The 14,896-nt window shown below is 33.9% G+C and overlaps 2 pseudogenes; one reads left to right on the forward strand and one right to left on the reverse strand.

Annotated features, from left to right (window-relative positions):
- LOC145820485 (nicotinamidase 1-like) overlaps window positions 1-6,321 on the forward strand; it is a 51,007-nt pseudogene extending 44,686 nt beyond the window's left edge.
- Window positions 6,322-13,976: 7,655 nt separating this feature from the next.
- Window positions 13,977-14,606, reverse strand: LOC145820488 (secreted RxLR effector protein 161 pseudogene; annotated as a pseudogene).
- Window positions 14,607-14,896: the final 290 nt, after the last annotated feature.

The following is a 14,896-nucleotide window of genomic DNA, read 5'->3' on the forward strand; positions in this document are numbered from 1 at the left end:
AGAAAATAGGGGTCTCACTCGAGTGTGGCTTTCTACGCTCGAGCGGACATGCAGACAAAGGAGCTCCGCTCGAGCGTGACTTCCGTCGCTCGAGTGGACTGTAAGCTACAGTAAAAATACTGGATGCACAAAAATCACGCTTGACGGGCGCTCAATCCACGCTCGAGCGTGAGACACAAGTTCTCGCTCGAGCGTGAACTCTCTTGCTCGAGCGGACTGTAAACACATGCAAAGTACTGGATACACGCATTTCGCACTCGAGCGCCACTTTCCTCGCTCGAGTGGACTGCATGAACACAAGGCGTACGCTCGAGCGTGGAGTTCCTCGCTCGAGCGTGAGTCCAAAATCTAGAATTTCCAGATTTGAATCTCAAGCTCAAAACTCAACTTTAATGCATCAAATTCGGTCCTTTTGGGCCAATTTTCTGGAAGACACTTGTAAATTCATAGTATAACATGATTCAAAGCTCAATTTGTAAAATCAAGGCCCAAAGGTGAGTCAATTAAACCCATTTTCAAACAAAACTTCAAGAACATGAAGTGTATGCAACATGTAAGAAATTAAACAACTTTAAAGCTTTAAATACTTGTTCAAAAGAGTCCATTTCCTTAAGAACATGATGAATTCATGAACTATACTCAAGATATGAACATGAATGTAACAATCTCTCTTGAAAACAGCCTCAAAATGCTAGAGCATGTACATGCATGCATGGATTAAGCTTCAATTCAACATTTTTAGACCAAAACTTGACTTAGATCACTAAACTCCCATGAACCATGCATGACAATACATAAATACATCAATGGGAGGTTGAATTCTCTACCTTAAACCTTGTATTTCAAGTGTAGAAGCTCAACTATGCAATTTACCTTCAAATCTCTTAATCTCCAAGCCAAAACAAGATGAAATCACTCTATCTCCTATCTCTCCCTCTCTAGTCGGCTAGCTCTAGATGCAAAAGGGTGAGATGGTGTTTGTAATGCAACAATTGAGTCCATGTCAAAGTTGTAGGAAATGGTCACTTAATGACAAAAGGGTAAATAAGCCAACTAATGTAATTTATCAATAATTAATCTAATTCACTCACACCAAATCACATTTCAATTAAACATGCCATAAAATCACATAAATTCTAATTAGCACAAAACACTAATCAATTTCTGGTTCGGCCGCCGATAAGGCCTTCAATTTGCAGTTTAAAACATAAAACATGAGCAGATCATTTAACAGTCAAACAGATAAAAATGCATTTCAACTAATACCCTCAATCAATCAGTTCAGAATTTCAGTCTAATCAGTCACTTAACATGTTCAGTCACAGTTTAGCAGTAATCAGTGGTGAGGGTTGTCACAGGTGGGGACTCTGTAATCTGGCAAAGCAGTCCAATTTTGGCATAATTTGATTTAAAATCCGATTTTCCAAAACTATTTTCCGGATTTGACTCTTTGGCGATTTATCAGTCTTACATTGCACTTTGTGAGATTAGATTCAAAACCGTGACAGGAGTTCGAACTGTAGTAGCTAGAACCCAATTCGCGCCCTCTCCGAAAAGGGCGGTGCGTGGAGAGAGTTTGGGGCGGTCTACACAAGGGTTGTCCCACATTGGAAACTTAAGAGAGCTTATGTGTGTATATAAGTTCTAGGTGGCAACACTTAGGTTGGGCCCCAAGCGGCACTCCAAGTTTGTAGAAGGAAGGAGTTATGGATAAAGTGAACCTTAGTTCAAACCACCACACACACGCGCACTGCCGCCGTCTATTCGGCCGGGTAGTGCCGTGCCGGGTGCTTGTGGTGGGTCAGGTCTGTCCTAACTTTAATTTTTTGAACAAAATTTATTTGAATTTTTTCAAAAATTCTTACAGGAAAAATTTGAATTTTGCACCAGTTTTTGAATTCAAATTTTTTGCTTCCAACCAGTATGTCTTTCCCAAAACCAGGCCAAGCAGTTTTCAACCTGTTTTTGCACCGGACAAATTCAGTTCTTCCTATAATAGATTTAAAACTATCAACAATTTCCAACAGGTCAAAACTACCCAGCAGTTATTTGTTCAAATTTGGACTGCACCTGTTCATTTCAAAAATAGATCTGTTCATTTGAAATTCTTACCTATTCGGACAGATCTGTTTGGTCACCAATCTATCTTCAAAAGCAGACCATTTCTAGCATTTTTAACATCTAGAAAAATTATCTTGCTTCCCGTTTTTGCTTTTGTGCATTGATTTTCTTCATATTAGTTTTAGGGAAAATTCAGAGAGTATAAAACACAGGTTTTGTTCGCCGTACAGATTGTTTGCTGTGTTACTACAATTTGTGTAAAGATCATTATTTCCTGAAAGATAGACCCCATTTATCCGTCATTTATTCGTAAGCACCAAAGCAGGCGAATTGTCTTAAGGACAGCGTGTCACACACTCGATTTGATCTATTTTTGTACTTATATATTTTGGTAAATAAATTCTGTAAGCAATTTATTTTATTTGTTTGATTTGGTTTCAAGTTATTTACTTTACATAGAAGATTGTTCCAACAGTAATAGTTTGATGCGCTTAGTAATTCCCCTCAATAGGGGGATTAGCTTAACTAGATTTTAGATGGGATTAGAAAAATAGTGAGTGGATTAAATCTATTTTATATAATTTTTTTGATTAAGTGCACCTATTCGTTTTAGTTTTTCTAATATAAAAATAAAATTTTTATTTATTTTATATAAAAATAATTTAACAATCTCATTACTAATCATCTCCAACACTATCAACATAACAAACACATTTTTATTTAATCCTCCCACTAACAATTCCAACATTAACAATCTCTTCATTAACTATCCTTTCATTAATAATCTCATCCAACCTAATTCGCCAAGCAAACGTGGTCTTAAAGTATTGCTTCATACTTTATTACAGCGATGAAAATGTGATTTTTATATTTAAAAGGTAATAAAAAATTAAATCAATTTAATTTAAATTAATATTAAAAAAATAAAATTGTTAAACGATAGTGGAAGGAGCAACATTACATGAAATAAAATTTTAAAAAACCTGCATTACATTTATACAAAAATTGATACAAATTCAAGTTTCGGACTATGATTGTGATGCATTGGAATATCTTATTGGAATTAGATAACATTTGGAGTATTTACATAGAAATTTCTTAAAGTATTGAGAATTATTATTTTGATCCCATTAATTATAAAAACATACAAATAGACATCATAAACTATTGACATGTTTCAGTTTGATTCCTTCTGTTACTGCATTGACGTTTTTGAGACGAAAATACCCTTCAACACTCTATATAACACACCAAACAACACTTTTTCTCAATTTTCCTCAGTTTTCTATTTTATTATTGTTTTTCTAAATATTCTTTTTGCAAAAATATATTTACAAAGAATATTTAAAAAAAATAATGAAAAACAATAATAATGGATAAATTCTTATATTTAAAAAAAATTAAAAAGCAATGATAATGAAACAGTAAATATGTAGAGTGTTGAAGGGTATTTTCATATAAAAAAAATGTTTAAAAATTTGGTTTAACTTACAGGGTAATAATAGAAGGGATCAAAGCGAAAAATGTCAATATTTAGGGGTCTATTTGTATTCTTTTATAGTACAGAGGGTCAAAATGATACTTCTCAATAGTTTAGGGGGTCTATTTGTACACTTTAATAGTTTATGGGGTTAAAGTGATATTTCTTAATAATTTATGGAGTCTCTGTGTAAATAACCCTAATATTTGCAAGGGAAAAAAATTCATAAATTCATGATAATGAATTTTCAATTTAGTACAACAAACATATCTTATTGTGATGAATATTAGAGATAAAATCCCATTTTGTTGCTAATTACAATGAGTTTGCAACAAAAATCTTAAATTCAAATGAAGTTTCGATGTAGTACAGCAAAAATATCTTATTGCGGTGAATATTAGAGATATAATCCCATTTTGTTGCTAATTATAATGATTTTGCAAGAAAAAAAATACTAAATTTATGATAATAAATTTTCAATGTAGTACAATAAGAATATTTTATTGCGATGAATATTAAAGATAAAATCCCATTTTGTCACTAATTATAATGATTTTGCAAGAAAAATATAATTTTGTTGCTTATTTGACGAATGAAAATAAATTATACATGACAATTTCATCAGTAATTATAAATATTTGGCAACTAACTCTGCTAGCTCGGCCACCACTATGCTCTTCATTTGGGAGGTCAGGAATCAATCATTACTAATCTAAGATTGATAATTTCTCTCATTTTATGCTATTGTGTGTGTGTGTGTTTTTAATTTTTTTTATTGTGGATAATGATATATAAGTTCATTTTTCAGACTCATTTTTAGACTCAATTATGTGTAAATGAGATGATTGGTTGATGATTAATGAAGATATGGGAAAAAAATTACCTTAAATATTTTAATTGATTGTCACATTATTAGATTTGAAAAGTGAGTTTAACTTTTGAATTTGAATAAAAATGTCTATTTCGTATTAAAAGTCTCTATACATCAGCTTATATATCATTTATTACTCATGAAGAAAAGGGGAATTTAGTGAAAAGTTTGCTTCCATGTACATGTATCCCAAATTCTTATATTCTAATAAGTCTTATGTTTGGAGATTTAATTCACCAAATCTTAATTTCTATATTTGAGATCTTTTGTGAACAATTTTATGCTTATAGATATTTTATGGACAATGATATATAATGAAAAATCTAGAAATCCGCTAGATATTGATTTGTAATTATCTATCAATTTAAAACAATAAAACAATCGCAATCAAACAATCAAGACAAATCGACACAACGATTTTAACGTGGAAAAACCACAATTGGAGCACCTCCAATTGTTATAAAAAATCATGGGCAACAGCCACAAAACAATCCACTAAGAAGATATAAAAGAATTACACAGGTATACTCTTAATTACCTAGCGAATCCACGCCTGAATTGAACCAACCTATATGTGCCTCTTCCAACCCCATCTTCACCTCGGAATTGTCTTGACGATAAGCCACTACAGAATCGATCAAAGCTTCAGGCTCGAATTCTTCAGAATCCACCGAAGAACAACTCTCTCTTTTGTGTAGAACAAACAAATAATCCTTTGATGTATACTCTTTAAATCATGAGTTGAATACTCAATCAAAATATCAAAGAAAACTAGCAAAATATCCCCAGATATAAACCCTAGAACCCAAGAAGAAGATCTGGAGAAGTAATCCTAGATTTGGAGCAACTTGCGAATTTATATAATTTGAAATCGCGGGGTCCGCTCGAGCGTGGGAATGGACGCTCGAGTGGGGACACTATATGACGTGTTCCAAACCAGGATGTACGCTCGAGCGTAAAAACACGGATCACAGTATTTTTGCAGACTCACCAAACTTCTGGAACTCAGCATTCTTTGCTCGAGCGGACAGACAACTTTGAATGCATTTTTGCATTTTGCTTCGAGGGTGCTGCCCCTCGACCCCGCCGTGGCGCTGCCCCAGACCCGCCAAGGGGCACTGCCCCCTCGACCCCCACGAGCTGACCAGGCAGCTCGATCCCCGTCATAATTAGCGAAGTGGCAATCTTGAAAGAATTAAATGCCACAAACCACAAACTTATCTGCAAGGCATGATTCGGGTTGGATTCACATCTAAACACTCATATGGTCACTGAAATAAAAAATTCGAAAACAAATACAACTTAAAGGAGTTTTGTCAAATAGGGTTGCCAAGAATAAAAACCTAACATATAAGTTAAATTTTCAAACTCATTTTCTAGACTCAATTATGTATAAATGAGATGATTGGTTGATGATTAGTGAATAGATGAGAAAAAAAGTTGCCTTAGATATTTTAATTGATTTCCACATTATTAGATTTGAAAACTAAGTTTAATTTTTGAATTTGAATAAAATGCCTATTTTGTATTAAAAGTCTCTATATATTTGTTTATATATAATTTATTACTCATGAAAAACAGAAGAGGAATTTAGTGAAAAGTTTGCTTCCATGTATTTGTAATCCAATTTTTTGTATTCTATTAAGTCTTATTTTTGGAGATTTAATTCACCAAATCTTAATTTCTATATTTGTGGTCTTTGTGAACAATTTTGTCCTCATAGATATTTTCTCACACTTTATCCCACAATGTATACAATATATTCATATATTTATCGTGTATTCCATTTTGGAAACGATCCATTTTTTAGGACAGATTATAATATATAATGATGTCAATTTGAACTTTGTAGATGCAGGAGCAGGAGATTCAACAAAGTGAAGATTATGATTATTACAAGGTGAAATAATTAATTCAGTCATACTCCAAAAATACAAATTCAAAGTGAAAAACTAAAACGGTAAGCACAAAAACTAAGTCAAGAAAGGAAAACCTCTTATATATTACCCAGCAAGCTTTCTAGAAAGATACAAGAAAGGTATCTCAAAATTGTAGTTATTTTTCAGAAATCTTGTAGATTTCTTATTATGAATATTCACAAAATCATATAATGTGAAGTTTAGTATTGTAAATTTAAAGAGAGGATCGGAAGATGGGGAAAAATAGTTGGACATAAAAAATTGTGTGAATATTCACTTGATTGCAAATATTCAAACAAAGCTGTGGCTAATGCAGCGAAAATATATGATTCCTCAAAGTAAATAAATCGATGGGAATAAAACTAATGCGGAAAAATTAAATCAAAAGCAATATAAGAATTTTTACGTGATTCCCTCAATGTGAGGTACGTCCACGGGATCAAAATCCGATTCCACTGTCAACCTTTTCCACACGATTACAAACGAGACATGAATGGTCTCACAAACCACCCTTAGGTAAATTCTAAATAATCATAAATAAATAAGAGGAAAGATCTCACCAAATAGATGAACAAAAATCTTCCAAAACAGAATTGTAGAAGACCCAAAATAACAAACCAAATTAACATCGAACACAATACCAAATCAATACTCCAAAGTAACCAATAAAACGAAGCAACTCAGCAGCCAAAAAGTAGCCTCTTTGACCCAAAACTTTTTCACTCCACCGAATTGATTTCAATCAATATTAATCTTAAGCCACTGTTGCCGCACCACTGTGAAACACACAAAACAATATATATATATATATATTGTTAAATCTTGGGTTTGTTTTATCAAAAATCCTAGTTGTTATCAAACTGAATTAGGTCTCCACAAATTAGATATAATTTATAAAAATATATATTATAACTAATACGAAACCAAATTAAACTCTTTTTTCAAAACCAATTGGGTCTCATACTCCACTAAGGAGATATACCCCAAAAATTCTCCCCCTACCGACTTAGGTGGAGACATCAGCCATACCCGCCAAAGTTCGACACTTCAAATGTTTGTCCATCGACAAGATCTTAGTCAACATATCAGAAATATTGTCATATATGTAAACCTTTTCAAGTTACAACAATTTCGAATCTAACACATCACGAATCCAATGATACCTTACATCAATGTGTTTCGATCTCAAATGAAAAGTAGAATTTTTATTCAAGTGAATGGCACTTTGACTATCACAATAAAGCACATATTTTCTTGCTTTAAACCCAACTCTTGCAAAAATTTCTTCAATCATAACTCTTCTTTACAAGCTTTTGTAATGGCAATAAATTCAGCTTTGGTAGTTGAGAGAGCAACACATTTTTATAATTTAGATTGTCATACCACAGCTCCCCCTGCAAATGTCATTAAATACCCCGAAGTAGATTTCCTAGAATCAACATCACCGGCCATGTCAGAATCCGTGAACCTATCAAGCATCGGCTTACCATCCCTAAAACACAAACACACCTTCGAAGTCCCTCAAAGACACCTTAGAATCCATTTTACCGCTGCCCAATGTTCTTTACCGGGATTAGAGAGAAACCGACTCACCACACCAACGGTGTGAGCAATATCCGGCCTTGTACAAACCATGGCGTACATTAAAGAACCAACTGCTGAAGCATAAGGAACTTTCAACATCTCTTCTTTGTCTTTCTCACTTGTAGGACATTGATTCGAACTAAGCTTGAAGTGACCCCCAAGTAGATAACTAAACAGTTTTGCTTTATTCATGTTGAACCTCTCAAGAACTTTCTCAATGTAGCTTTTTTGAGACAACCAAATCAGCCCCTCTTTGCGATCACGAACAATTTTCATACCAAGTATTTGCTTTGCCGGTCCCAAATCTTTCATAACAAAAGACTTGCTCAACTCCAATTTCAACCTGCTTATCATGGTAGAATCTTGACCCACAATTAACATGTCATTAACATAAAGTAAAAGAATAATAAATTTGCTATTCGAAATTTTTTTCACAAACAAACAATGGTCCGAGGTGGTTTTAGAAAAAACATTATTCATCATGAAAGAGTCAAATTTTTTGTACCATTGCCATGGGGCTTGCTTGAGGCCGTACAAACTTTTCTTCAATTTGCAAACAAATTTCTCTTTCCCTTTTTTCACAAAACCTTTCGGTTGCTCCATGTAAATTTCTTCTTCAAGGTCACCATGAAGAAATGCGGTCTTCACATCAAGTTGTTCAACTTCAAGGTTCATACTTGCAGCCATACCAAGTACAACCCGAATAGAAGGCATCTTCACAACTAGCAAGAAAATTTCATCAAAATCAATACCTTTTTTTGCCCAAAGCCTTTTACAACAAGATGTGCCTTATACCTCAGATTCTTGCTATCATTCTTCAATTTGAAAACCCACTTATTTTTTAGAATTTTCCTCTCTTTAGGTAACTTCACTAAATCATAAGTGTGATTTTCTAGTAAGGAATTCATCTCTTCTTCCATGGCCTTTTTCAAATCATCTTTCTTTGCATGCTCAATTGCTTCTTGGTAGCTCTCAGGCTCCCCTTGATCGGATATCAATACAAATTTATTGGGAGGACACTTTCTTGAAGGTTGTCAGTCCATTATAGATTTTCTCAACTCAAGTTGTGGTGGCGGTTCTTGAGTTGGATGCTCTTCCTCAATTTCTGGCTCAAGTTTATTAGGATTAGTATCATCCTCTGTATCTTCAGTAGGTGGCTACACATCTCCCCCATTTTCATTATCAACTGAAGATGAAAGAGATGGATCCATGTCAATGAGATCACTAGGTTTTGGCTCAGGTTGATCACCTTTGCCAAAGTCTTCAATTGTTTGGTCTTCAAGAAACACAACATCACGGCTTTGAATAACTGTCTTGTCGATCGGATCCCACAATCTGTAACCAAACTCATCACGCCCATAGCCAAGAAAAATACATTGTCTTGGTTTACTATCAAGCTTGGACCTCTCATCCTTTGGAATATGAACAAAAGCTCGGCAACTAAACACTCTCAAGTGCTCATAAGACACATCTTTGCCAGTCCAAACTCTTTCAGGAACATTACCATTCAAAGGATAGGAAGGAGACAAATTGATCATGTCAACCGATGTCCTCATTGCCTTACCCCAAAAGGATCTTCGCAATTTAGCTTGTGAAAGCAAACATCTTGTCCTTTCCACAATGGTGCGGTTCATCCTCTCAACAATGCCATTTTGTTGAGGAGTCTTCTTAACTGTCTTTTGGTGTCGAATACCTTGGCTGTGACAATAATCATCAAATGGCCCAATGTATTCTTCACCATTGTTTGATCAGATACACTTCAATTTCTGCCCTGTTTCTCTTTCAACCATGGCCTGAAAATGCTTAAATACTTCTAGAATTTGATCTCTAGTTTTTAGTAGAAAAGCCCAAACTTTCGTTGAATAATCATTAATGAAAGTAACAAAATAAAGTACACCACTATGTGTTCTAACTTTTAAAGGACCACAAACATCCGAATGAATCAACTCCAAAACATTTTCTTTTCTAAAAGCAACATTTTTATGATAAGAAACTCTATGTTGTTTACCCGCCAAACAATGAATACAAGTTTTAAGATGTGTACTTTTCAAACCGGGTAGAAGCTCTTTTTTGAACAAAACTTGTAGCCCCTTTTCACTCATGTGCCCAAGTCGCTTGTGCCACAATTCAGTAGAAGTATCATCTTCAAGTGCATTGACAACACCTTTACAAATTTTTCCTTGCATCGAATAATGTGTATGAGTCTTCTTGCACTTAGCCACCACCAAAGAACCCTTTGTGAGCTTCCATATTCCATTACCAAATTTGTTGTTAAAGCCTTCATCATCTAGCTTCCCAATAGAGATCAAATTGAGGCGAATGTCAGGAACATGCCTGACATCTTTAAGCAACAATTTGCAGTCTAAATTTGTTTCCAAGCAAACATCACCCATGCAAATAATCTTGGACAAACCTTCCTTACCCATTCTAACAGAACCATAATCTCCTTTAGTGTAGGTAGTGAAGAAATCAACTCGAGAAGTCACATGAAAAGAAGCACTAGAATTAATCACCCAATTGCTCTCTTGGCCCATTAAATTGATACAATCATCTTCACAAATGACCATGAGATCACCATTGGTAGTAATTGCTGTTGTGTCTTCTTGCTTCTTATCCACACTTTTGTCACGCCTTTTCTCCTTGTTCTTGAGCTTTCGGCATTCTCGTTTCATGTGCCATTTCTCATGGCAAGAATAGCACTCAATGTCTTTTTTAAAAAAAGCACCATCTTTTGATTTGTCACGGCTTCGATCATGATCATGAGGAGTCTTACTCCTCCCCCTTGTTTTGCTTCGGCCTCTCACAACAAATGCTTCTGAATGAGAGGAACCTACTAATTTTCTTCTAGTTTCTTCATTCAACATGCTACTAGTGACTTGGCCCATTGTGACAACTCCATCAGGTGCCGAATTACTAACCGTCACTACCAAAGTCTCCCAACTTTCGGGCAAAGAACTAAGTAGCATCAAATCCTTCAACTCATCATCAAAAATAATTTTCATAGAAGCATGTTGGTTAACAATACTCTTTATTTCATTCAAATGTTCTGGAATGGGGCTGCCATCTTTATATTTTAAATTAACCAACTTACGAAACAGAAAGGCTTTATTTGTGGCTAATTTTCTGTCATAAAGGCTCTCTAATTTTTTTCATAAATCATGTGCCAAAGTTTCAGTAGCAACATGATGAAACACACTGTCATCAATCTATTGACGAATAACACCAACGACTTTTCGATTAAGCCTATTCCATTCATCATCTTTCATACCCACAGGTTTACCACTATCACCCTCAATAGGCCCATACAAATCTGTACAAAATAATAGGTCCTCCATTTTAGTTTTCCAAGTTACCCAATTATTTCCATTGAAGCTAGACATACGACCCACATTCCTCTCCATTGATTTACACAAATAAATAAACTCAAATAAATTGTAAGCTCTGATACCAGTTGTTAGGGAAAATATATGATTCCCTATAAGTAAATCAATCGATGGGAATAAAAATTAATGTTGAAAAATTAAATAAAAAACAACATAAGAATTTTTACGTGGTTCCCTCAATGTGAGGTACGTCTACGGGATCGAAAACCGATTCCACTGTTAATCAAAAAGTTTCCAAACGATTACAAACAAGACACGAATGGTCTCACAAACCACCCTTAGGTGAATTCTAAATAATCATAAATAAACAAGAGGAAAGCCCTCACCAAATAGATGAACAAAAATATTCCAAAACAGAATTGTAGAAGACCCAAAATAACAAACCAAATTAACATCGAACACAATACCAAATCAATACTCCAAAGTAACCAATAAAACGAAGCAACTCAGCAGCCAAAAAGTAGCCTCTTTGACCCAAAACTTTTTCACTCCACCGAATTGATTTCAATCAATATTAATCTTAAGCCACTGCTGCCGCACCACTCCGAAACACACAAAACAATATATATATATATATATATATTGTTAAATCTTGGGTTTGTTTTATCAAAAATCCTAGTTGTTATCAAACTGAATTAGGTCTCCACAAATTAGATATAACATATAAAAATATATTGTAACTAATACCAAACCAAATTAAACTTTTTTTCCAAAACCAATTGGGTCTCATACTCCACTAAGGAAATATACCCCAACAGCTAATAGGAACATTCACATAGGTCATGATCACATCACTGCATTTGATTTCAAAGTATAGAACACTGAAACAAAACATTGACACGAATATTCACATACATATTTGACCAAACTCATGTCAAAATTTTTTAAGCAAATGAATATATGGTTAAATTTTCTTGGTATGAACATTCACACGAGATATATTGAGAATAAGATGAAATGATTTGAATGTAACATACAAAATCTTACTTGCCATGACAATTAGCATAATGTGAATTTTCACATTAATGTGATTATTCAAACTAAGACACAATTACAGTTAAGGTTACATTGTCCACAATTCACATAAATATAATTATAGAATAAATTATGGAGATAACAGAATATGAACATTCACATAATATAAACAGTAACAAAAAACATCATCAAAAAACAATCCAATACATGGTATAAACATTTGCATAACTTCATTTTGTCAAACAAATCTACGAAGATAGCCAAAATGTGGACATTCACATTATACCATACAAGTGAACAATAAAATTTTCATGCCGTGAATATTCTCATATACCATATTAAGAACAAAATGATATAATGTGAACACATACACAGACCAGGATGTGCAAAATAAAAAAGGCTTTCATAATATGAAATGTGAACAAAACCCACAATCAAAATCCATACGATGTGAATATTAATAAACTAAAGTAGTTTTATAAAACAAACTTGATGTGTATTTCACATCCCCGGATTATTAAGCAACCCATAAAATTAAATTCAAATGTTTATCCAGAAACAAAAGTAGAGATTTCTAAAATAAAAATAATATATACATATATATATATATATATATGAATAATATGATATTTTACATCATAATTTGTCATTCAAAAATGAAAATGAGGATTTCTAAAATAAAAATCATATGTACATGGCGTGAACATTCACATGGCTCCATTTTGTCAAACAAATCTATGAGGATAGTCAAATATCTTATTTAAATGGTTGTGAAACTCTTTGAAAGTTAGTGTGAGAATTAAAATAATATTAATTCAGAAAGAAGAATACCTTCTGGCATGATGTTCAAGCCTCTGAACCTTGTTCTTGGATGGCCAAATCTTGAATGTATAAACAAAACACTCTCAAAACACTTCCACAGAACCATATGAGAAAAGAGTTTCAAGCCTATTCTATTTACCAAAAACGTCTGTATTTGATGGCAATCACAGGCATATATATAGATAAGCTTGGACCCATAATCCATTATAACTCCTAATAACTGCCCACGGGAAGTTGTAACTCCCATGACTCCACCATATTGGGTAGTGGGTATTAGTTACCCAAATAATACTGATTAAATATATATATATAAATAAATAATATTTCTATAATAATACTAAATAAAACTAATGTGGAATGTGGGCTACTTTATGGAGACATACTTACATTCTCCCACTTGGCACATGTGCCACATTTTGCTAACTTTTGGGCAACCGACAAACTAATTATTCCCATTAAACAAAAATACCCAAACCTTATAAGAGTTATAATACACGAATCAGGGCGGTTATACTCTATCAATTGAGTATTTCCTTCCATGTATTACATTGTATCACACCCTCAACTTGATGCGGTGTCATTCTTTATGAATAACTTCTAATAAGTTATTTTGGGTCCAATGATCCTTATGGACCAATAGTCCCAATGGACTGCATAGCATCACAAATACTTTAGGTGCACAAAATGATATTTTTCACTAATAATAATCAAAAAAAAAAAAAAAATCAACGACTAGAAAAATTATTGAGCTAACCAATCAATCCTATGCCCTCAATATGTTTTGAAAACACCTTTACAGAAAGACCTTTAGTCATGGGATCTACAACTATCATATCGGTACTAATATGCTCAATGCTGACTTCTTGCTTCTTAACACGGTCTCAAACAACAAGATACTTTATGTCAATATGCTTGCTTCGGCTGCCACTTTTGTTGTTGTTAGAGAAGAAAACTACAGCCGAATTATCACAATAAACCTTTAATGGCCTAGAAATTGAATCCACAATTCGAAGCCCTGTGATAAAATTCCTTAACCAAATAGCCTGTGATATTGCTTCAAAGCATGCTATAAACTCTGTTTCCATTGTTGACGATGCAATTATCGTCTTTTTGGCGCTCTTCCATGAAACAGTACCGTCTGCTAGCAGATAGGCATATCCTAAAGTGGATTTTCTGGAATCTTGACAACTCGCAAAATTCGAGTCTGAATATCCAACCACCTCAAGACAATCAACATGCTTATAAGTAAGCATGTAGTCTTTGGTTTCCTTTAAGTACCTCATAATTTTCTTTGCAGCCTTCCAATGTTTTATTCCTGGATTGCTTTGGTATCTTCCAAGCATCCCAACTGCTGGTTGTGTACAAACCAGAGCATGCATTAAACTACCTACGGCAGACGCATAAGGAATGCTAACCATTTGTTCCTTTTCCAAATCATTCTTTAGACATTGACTTAAACCGAATTTGTCACCCTTTAAAATGGGCGCTGCATTAGGAGTGCAATCACTCATCTTGAATTTCTCCAAAACTCTTTCAATGTAGGCTTTATGAGACAGTCCTAATGTTGTGAATCTCTATGCCAATGGCATCAGAAGCTTCACTCATATCCTTCATTTCAAAATTTTGAGAAAGAAATTGTTTAGTATCATGCAATAATCCCAAATCATTAGATGCAAGTAAAATGTCATCCACATATAGAGTTAGAAAAATGTATTTGCTCCCACTAACCTTAAGGTATATACAGTTGTCCACAACATTCTCTGTAAAACCATATGAAGTAATAACATTATGAAACTTTAAA

The sequence above is a fragment of the Camellia sinensis genome, chromosome 1 (genome assembly GCF_055761805.1).
Source record: "Camellia sinensis isolate YWXY chromosome 1, ASM5576180v1, whole genome shotgun sequence".
Lineage (NCBI taxonomy): Eukaryota > Viridiplantae > Streptophyta > Magnoliopsida > Ericales > Theaceae > Camellia > Camellia sinensis.